Source organism: Gopherus flavomarginatus, chromosome 19, assembly GCF_025201925.1.
Source record: "Gopherus flavomarginatus isolate rGopFla2 chromosome 19, rGopFla2.mat.asm, whole genome shotgun sequence".
Lineage (NCBI taxonomy): Eukaryota > Metazoa > Chordata > Testudines > Testudinidae > Gopherus > Gopherus flavomarginatus.
The window spans coordinates 14,572,842-14,581,433 of record NC_066635.1 but is presented as its reverse complement, the minus strand read 5'-3'; positions in this window follow the sequence as shown (position 1 = coordinate 14,581,433).

Here is an 8,592-nt window from a genome sequence, read left to right as displayed (position 1 = left end):
AATATTGTTATAATTTGGAATACAGTCACACGTAGAAGGTCTCACCAAGGTGGGGTCCCAACTGAGCTAGGCACTACATTTGAGATATAGTGAGAGACAAACTGAAAAACCACTCAGAATAAAGTGAAATGCATTGGACTGGTAAAGAACTTTGGGCCTAATTCACCACTAGAAAGAATCCAGTGCAGTTTGGCCGTGAAAGCACTTATATACGACTGCTTAACATTTTAACTTTGTTGCTGCTTTATAAAATATTATCAAACAAAATGACCAAATGATCAAGACTGACTGTTAAAAGATCAAAAACAAAACATTGATGACCTTAATTCCAGTAGCATTTCACACAAAACTCATCTTATTTAACTACATTCTCTTCTCAATAGGCTTCAATCTCCTTTTTAATTAAGATAAAGTCAGGCAACAAAAGAAACCATGATAGCTACAATGATTCTTACTTATGCAAAAAGTTCAATCTTCATCTTTCAACTCTCTTCATTTTCTGAATGGTGCCACGGTTCTCCCTTGTTTATGTATACCTTATACTATTTGTATTGTTATTATGTTTCCACTGAGATATTGGAAAACGTACAAGATGCTCATCTGTTTCATCTTTTCAATTCCATTTCTTTATCTTTTAGGGGCCAATCCCTGCAAGCACTTAGAATAATAGAATATCAGGGTTGGAAGGGACCTCAGGAGGCCATCTAGTCCACCCCCTGCTCAAAGCAGGACTAATCCCCACACAGATTTTTGCCCCAGATCCCTAAATGGCCCCCTCAAGGATTGAACTCCCAACCCTGGGTTTAGCAGGCCAATGCTCAAGCCACCGAGCTCATGCACAGTGCTAGTCCCTTGAGAGCACTCACAGGAATGATCTGGTGGTAAGTACTTTAGTAACAATAATACTGGGATGGGTGAACCTCATGGAGTTTGAGGTTTTGAAAACCTCTCTATTCTAGATGTTTGCATTTGCAGACTCCTATCATTTATGTCCATGGTCAGTTCAACACCCTGGGACCAATGTCTATCTGGTGTAAATCATCAATGATGCTGCTCTGTTTGGTGCCTGGCTCTCGGTTTTTATAGCTAATGGGAATTTTGCAGCATGGGTGAGGAATAGAAGAATCATCCTCAATCTAGACAGTAAGTGGATACCCTGTACATGGTAGGTGGAATCCTGGAGTTTTGCCGTGGACTTCAATCCACCTGGCATTTCATCCCAATATAAATATACTTTATTTTCCCTTTTAGAAATTTCCCTCTCCCCATGTCTGCTCCTTTTCTCATGGTCTCATATTTCTTTTTTCTCATAGTTCTCTCCCCACACATTGCTCAGTTTTTAACCATTTCCCCTCCCTTCTCTATTCTTTTTCTCCTCTCTTTCTCCCAACTGATAGATGAACCCAATAATTTTTGAGCTGAACTTTCAAACCTTCTCTCATTTAGGGCCTGATCGAACTCCCATTGAAATCACTAAAAACTCTCTCTTTTGAATTCAATAGGAGCTGAATCAGGCTTCTATACTTGCCTACATCATATGTAATGCCACTGAAGAGAATGGAATCACACTGGCGCAAAAGCAGTGCAAGTAAAGTCAGAATCATGCTCTTTATTTATGAGCGGGTTTGAAAATAAGCAAACCAAGCCCAGCTGTTCCTCCTAATAACAAACTGTACACATGACCATCCTCACCAAGTGCACCATAGTCTGAACTTCTCTCTGAGTAGTAGATTTTCCTCAACGTCCTGTTTTAATAGTGGTGCAAAGTGGTAATGCAGCTCCATCCTGAAAGCCCTGTTACTCACATTTATCTTAAAGTTCACAAACTACTTTGCCTTTTACAGTGGTGACTTTGCATTGCTGTATTTGAAACTGTACCAGCACTTCAGATGCTGCATAATACCTCTGTTTCAGGCATTTAAAAAGTAACTGCGCCAAAATGATCAGTGACTGATGAACCAGTAGGAATAAAACAAGAGCTGAACCATCGTGGCTGATTGGAACCAAAATTGTACAAAAGAGGCAGTCGGTGACAGATAGCAAGTGTGAAAAATCGGGACAGGGGGTAATTGGCCACTATATAAGAAAAAGGCCCAAATATCAGAACTGTCCCTATAAAATCAGGGCATCTGGTCACTTTAAAGAGACAAGACAGACAAAGGGTGAGAGAAAGGAAGCATCTTCATCCCAACATTACAGATGGAAAACAGAGGCACAGAGAATTTAAATGACTTGACCAAGGCCAGGAAATCTATGGGAAGCTGGGACTCAAACCCAGATTGCCCTGCATCACAGTCCAATGACTTAAATTCTAGATCATCTTTCATTTTTCATTTAGAAATGAGAGCAAAATCATGTGTGGCCAACAGTGGGATTTGGGCCCCTATCCCTCAGTCAGTCAGAATCCCGAATTCTTTCCAAAAAAGTAGTTTTAGTGCAGAAGGCCTGAAAAGCCTATTTCACCTTGATCATAGTCTTTATTCTCAGTCCCGAGAAGGCACAATCCTGCTGCTTCTTGAAACTGTGTGAAATAAACTATTGTCCTCAATGTGCAAGCAGAATAAAATGAAGAAAATAATATTTTCTCATGGGATTTAATTGAAATCCAAATGGCAGTGAATTGATATCCCACATATCCTTGGATTAGAAACACCAATTGGTCCTCTTGGCTTGTGTTGGCAAAAGATCTAGAGATTTATAAGGCCACCTCTGGTCTTTCCATCACAGCTTCTATGAAGAAGTTGATTTTCTTTTCCAGCTTCCCATCCACTTACCAGAAAATAATGTATTTTTCTAAAAGCTTTCATTACAACCAGGCTTTTCAGCCAACTGATTTTCCCCCCCTAAAAAAACGTAATGTTTTTCATCATACACCCAACACTTTACTAGATATGCTAGGCAGAATTCTGCTCTCATTTACAGCAGTATAAATCTGGAGTAACTCCATTGCCTTACACCAGCATGCAGCAAAAGCAGATTTCAGAATTCAGCCTGCTATTTTCTTGACTACAACAGTTTATTGGTTGTTACTTTTTCAGTGTAATAGCATATTAGTATCAAAAGATAGCTAGCACTACCTCTGTTGAATGAAAGATCACTGGATCTTACAAAAGGATGAACTGCCTGAACAACAAAACAAAACAAACAAAAAAGATTCAATCTATTTTTTTAAGTACTATCTTGATAATCTAATTGTATTGGGAGTAAAAGGGAGCTGCAGAGATGTGCACCAGTTCAATGACCTCTATTTTCACTGCTGGAGAAAACATTGACAGCTATGTGTACATTTTTATAGTCTTCCTTTTTGCAAGGATTTGGGGCTTGTCATCACAGAATATTAGGGTTGGAAAGGACCTCAGGAGGTCATCTAGTCCAACTCCCTGCTCAAAGCAGGACTGATCCCCAACTATCTTTTTTACCCCAGATCCCTAAATGGCCTCCTCAAGGATTGAGCTCACAACCCTGGGTTTAGCAAACCAATCCTCAAACCACTGAGCTATCCCTCCAACTAACTTCAGTGAGTCATGCCAGATGCTGAGTGTTTTCTGCAAGGTGCTAATAATAAATAATATTACCCAGCTCTTATACAGCACTTTTCAGCAGTAGATCTTAAAGTGCTTTACAAAGGAAATCAGTCATTAGCTAAGTAGCTTTCACTGCCACTGACCTTACCAGAACCATGTAGGATTCGATCCTTATTTAATTACATAAGTGCAAATTAGGAATGACTTCTTTGAAGTTAGCTGAGTTACACTGGTGTAAGAGAGTGTAACATTAACTTAAAATCACCAGATGGTGCTATTTCTTGCTAGCTCTATTTATCTGATTATATAGCAATTAGCTCTTATAGAAAATGCCTATTATCAGTTGTGGTGCAGGTCTTTTCAGGGGCTGAGTATGTCACTAGTAAAGTCTCTTATTCCCACCAGAGGCCTTGTCTACACACAAACCTGATAAACTGGTTGGGTTTAGCCTGTGAAAATCCCTGTATGGATAATCTTATTTTGGCTTAGCTCAAATCTCTAATTTCTATATTCATAGATTTTAAGACCAGTAAAGGCCACTATGATCCTCTAGTCTGACCAGTCTAATCAACTGGTCTAATCAACTGCTGATCTAGTCTAACAAACTAAATGGAAATAAACCAGATTTAAACTGAAACAAGTGGTTACATAACCCTTTTCACTGGTTCAGCCAAATCAGTGCACACTCACAACTTAGGTTAAAACTAAAGCATATATAGACAAGCACTGAGCCTCTCTCCCTCTGAATCATTCTTAGAGCATGTCTGCACTGCAACAGGCAGTGTGATTGTATCATGGGATGACCAACCTGCGCTAGCTTTAATTGAGCATAGGTAAAAATAGCAGCAAAACCCTCATAATCCTGCAGAGGCTGGGCTAAGAAGGTGAGTACATAGGCAAGGAGATTGTGTAGGCTTGTACAGCCGCACTGAAATGTCTTCACTGCTATTTTCAGCCATGCTAGGTAGATTAAAGCTAGTGTGGATAATATCCACCTAGCTGCAATCATACCTTCTATGCAATTGTAGACATGCCCTTAGTTACTGCCCTCATGCATGCAAACAAGAGATCACATTGTGCCAAAAACTCACATGGTGTTAAACGCCATGGACAGTATGTGCAGAAGCAGACTAAGGAAAGAAACTGTCCAGCATTATGGAGTCTTCTGACATTCAGCTGCCCCAGTTCAGCACCAAGTCTACTAAATACCACATTGAACTGGTCATGAAAAGAAACATTGTTTGCTGATAGCTCAAAGAGTTTTTCTTCAAAAGCTTCATGACAACACAGAGGGGTCACACGAGGCACAATATCATTTTGTTGTGACCTGTTTATCTGAGTCAGAAAAGAAATGAACAAAACTAAGGCCCAATCTTGCAAAGACTTCTGTTTTAAGAGAATTAAGTGTGGCAACTTTGCAGGCTCTCCAGTTATCCACATTGCTGAATTTCCTAAAGAAAAAAAGTCTGTGTGTTTGCTGCAAGTGACAGAATTCTGGACAGCCTGTGAAGAATGAACAGTTACTGATAATCTTATTCTAAAAGGTTAAAGGCTTGTGATGCCACAATCACTGAGATTGAAAATTACAAAGATCATTCATTCAGGACACATGGAAGAGTAGCTTGAGGGCCAGACCAGATTTGCTGTTTTGGCCTTATATGAATGCACACATTGAAGAACAGATTCACCAGTCCAAATATTACACTAGAAACACTAAATCCTTGCCTCTTCTCCAGGAAGGAGAGGAAGAGAGAGTGAATGCAGAATTCTAATGGTCAGTGGCTGCCAGGCAGCGTCAACGCCAAGTTACACACACTAAGACCCTATCTGGTTGAAACAGACAATGGAGGAACATTGAGAGACGATCAAAGACATTTGATTGATTTGCAGGGAGCTAATTTTAAGCCAGTTGCTTCTGATCATGACTGGGGAAACTGTGTGCTAGATCCTTTGCTGGTGTATGTCATCACAGCTGCACTGATTTCTATGGAATGCCCCCATTTATGGCACATGTGGATCTAGTCTTTGTTTCCAGACAGACAGCAGTTTTGTTTAACCAAGGGACAATCTGACACCTTTGGATGCACCAAAAGAGTGCTTCTTATTTACATTAGGGCCAAATTATGTTACCACCTGAGTGTAAAGGACCCTTAGTATAAATGAATCAGATCTCTCCAGTTTTTTTTTCCTCCCCGGAGTCAACATAATCCAGAAGTCACAGGCAGGATGCATATGTTACTCATGCAGGCCATGTGATATCACCATCTAAATGATTGAAAATGTTGACATCAAAACAGACTCATCAAAATGGTGCTGAGATTTTGCACTGCAATAACTTACATTGTGTGAAACTTGTCTTTGAGTTTGGGGCTTGCTTGAGTCCAAAACTCAAAGCACAACAACCAAAAAATCTTTCAAAGAATTGTGTGTAGATTTGATAAAACCATGAAAGAAGCTATTTTCCATCAAAACAATAGCACCCTCCTGGAATCCATTCAAAACTTAGTGCAGAGACAGATTTGTCTAGATGGTTTGAAAACCATGGCAAGTCTTTTGACAAAATTGCTGATATTTGATTTTGGAATGAAAATTTGGAATGGGTGATTTTTGCCTGCTTTTGGATATCTTAAAAAAATTGTGTCAAATCTTTGGAAACAAAGTTGTGTAATGAGATGACTTACCTCTCCTCTCATTGGTTCACCAGTGTGCACTGGTGTAATTTTATTGATTTAGACCAGTAGACACTGAAGCATCAACTTAAGGGTTTGGTGGGTTGGAAAATTATGGACTCATCCATCTTTTACAGTAGTGCAAGTGAGAGCAGGATACACCTGATATTTCCGTATATTAGATTTTGATAGTTACATTGCGAATTAACTTTGCTAACCTGAAAAGTCTGCAATTTTCTTTTTTAACTAGAGTTCCCTCTCCATATTTACAGGCAAGCATTAACAGCAAGATAGCAGTTAGCTCTTGTTCCTAAGCCCTCAGAACATTTGCTAGACTACTATGTAGCGTTACTCAACAAAATTAAAACCAAACTAAAACTTGTCAAATCAAAATAGTACATGTTTGTGATGCATCATCATTGCTTTTTTTAAAATGTGCTTTTTCACTCACTTTCTTATTCACTAAATTTGCTACACTACTGGTCTTTACTGTGACTTTATGAGGTTGAGTGAAGGTTCAACATCCCTTCACATAAAGTGCACCTTGCTATTTGTTTGCTAAAATAAACCATAGCCCTGGCTTCTTCCATGGCTTAAGGGTAAAAAATACAGGATATCGTATACTCAGACTATCCTGCATGTACTTTGCTATTAAAAATCCAGAAACTCACTGTGAAATTGTTGCCCTGTCACTATGCCAAACCTCAGCAAATGTTTGACATGTTAATATCGGCAAACGGATTCTAGCAGTTCAGTTTCACATCTTATCAAGTCTGAAGGATTGTCAAACTTGGTGTGAATGGTATAAACTGCTAGAAATCCTTAATCTTCGCTTTTTGAGTTTCCACATTTGAAAGCAGGTGGTGGTGTTTTTGTTTTTTTACAACAAATTGCAAATTTATTCATTGAGATAAAAATTCACCAACAACCTGAAGATTTTTATGATAGAAACAAAATGGGCTCAATTTGTTATGGATAATAAGTGGATTTTGTCATTTTTACAGAGATAGTAAGTTATCTTTTGTATTATAATATCCCTAAAGGATCCAACCAGCTTATTATGTACAGTACCTACACATAGCAAGAGACAGTACCTGTCTTGAACATCTTTCAATCAAAATAGATAAGACAGACCAAGGGTGGGAGGGAATCAGAGGTAGAAAGAGGTGAAGTGACTTGTTCAAGGTCACATAGACAGTCAGTGGCAGAGCTAGGAATAGAACTCAAATCTCCTGGATCCCAGTCCAGTGCCATATCCACTACATCATGCTGCTATCCCAGATGTATAGAAATTCTCAGAGAAATGGAAGTTGACTTTACCTAGAAAAATGACCTTTGCTTTACGCTGAAAACAAATACAAACTATACAGCCAGGTCATCTGTTGCATGAGCTTATGCTTAGCTCAGATTGAGAGAGAGAAGTGGAGGCCACTTTTCAACTTCCCCAACCCATAGAGTGCCTGGGCCTAAAACATTCTTGACATAAATTTGAGCAGCCTCAGGGGTGCTCTAGGTTATGCTGCTTAGAAAGGCCCAGCCTTGCCTTTCCCTGATCTGCACACCAGGGAGACAAGAGCTGATGACATAAATCCAGCACAGCTGTCCTAATGCCTGCTGAAGATTCCCCCAAGCATCCCAATCAGGCCTCGTTTAAAGACCATTTGTGCCACTGCAGCTCTGTAAAGGGATTCTAACAGGAGCTGAGGATCTGGCCACAAAGTGCAGCCAACAGAAATGTGAGTCTTCCTCTGGCTTTGCCATTTCTGTCAATTGTTTTCCTGGGTGCAGTTAACAGTAGTAGAAATACCTGCATTTGTTTGTTTTAAAAACAAAACAAAACCAAAAAAACCAAACAACACCCCATTGCCCAAACCTTTAGTCTGAAAATAAATATTAAAAAAGTAAATTGAAGTCAAATAATTACAGCACCAACCTTGTTTGCCTAGAAGTGACCAAACAAGAGAGAGTTCCTGTGCCTAAATATTACAGCACACAGATGGTGAAATTCCCCATTGGTGCAGAAAGCCAACACAAACTCTGTGTACGCCTGGAACATCTCTGCACAAAATCTTGCAATACATTGCACAGAGATGAGCCCAGGTCATAGCTCCAAACTTCAGGTGTGTGTGAAATCCAGATCTGCATGAGAACGGGAATATTTTGCAAATATTTATAACGAATAAAGAAAACCATTGGTTTGACCAGTTGTGTGGTGTCTGAAATACAAATAGAACTGGGCAGTTTGCGCTTTTCTGTAATTCGGAGACCCAGGACTGGGTGTCAAGGGTCTGCTGCTAGAGTGCTTTCTGCTCAAATAGCACCACTGAAATGAATGGGCTAGTCACAGAGTGCCTGAGCTACACTAGCGGGGGGCGGTGTTGAACTAAGATTCGCTATTC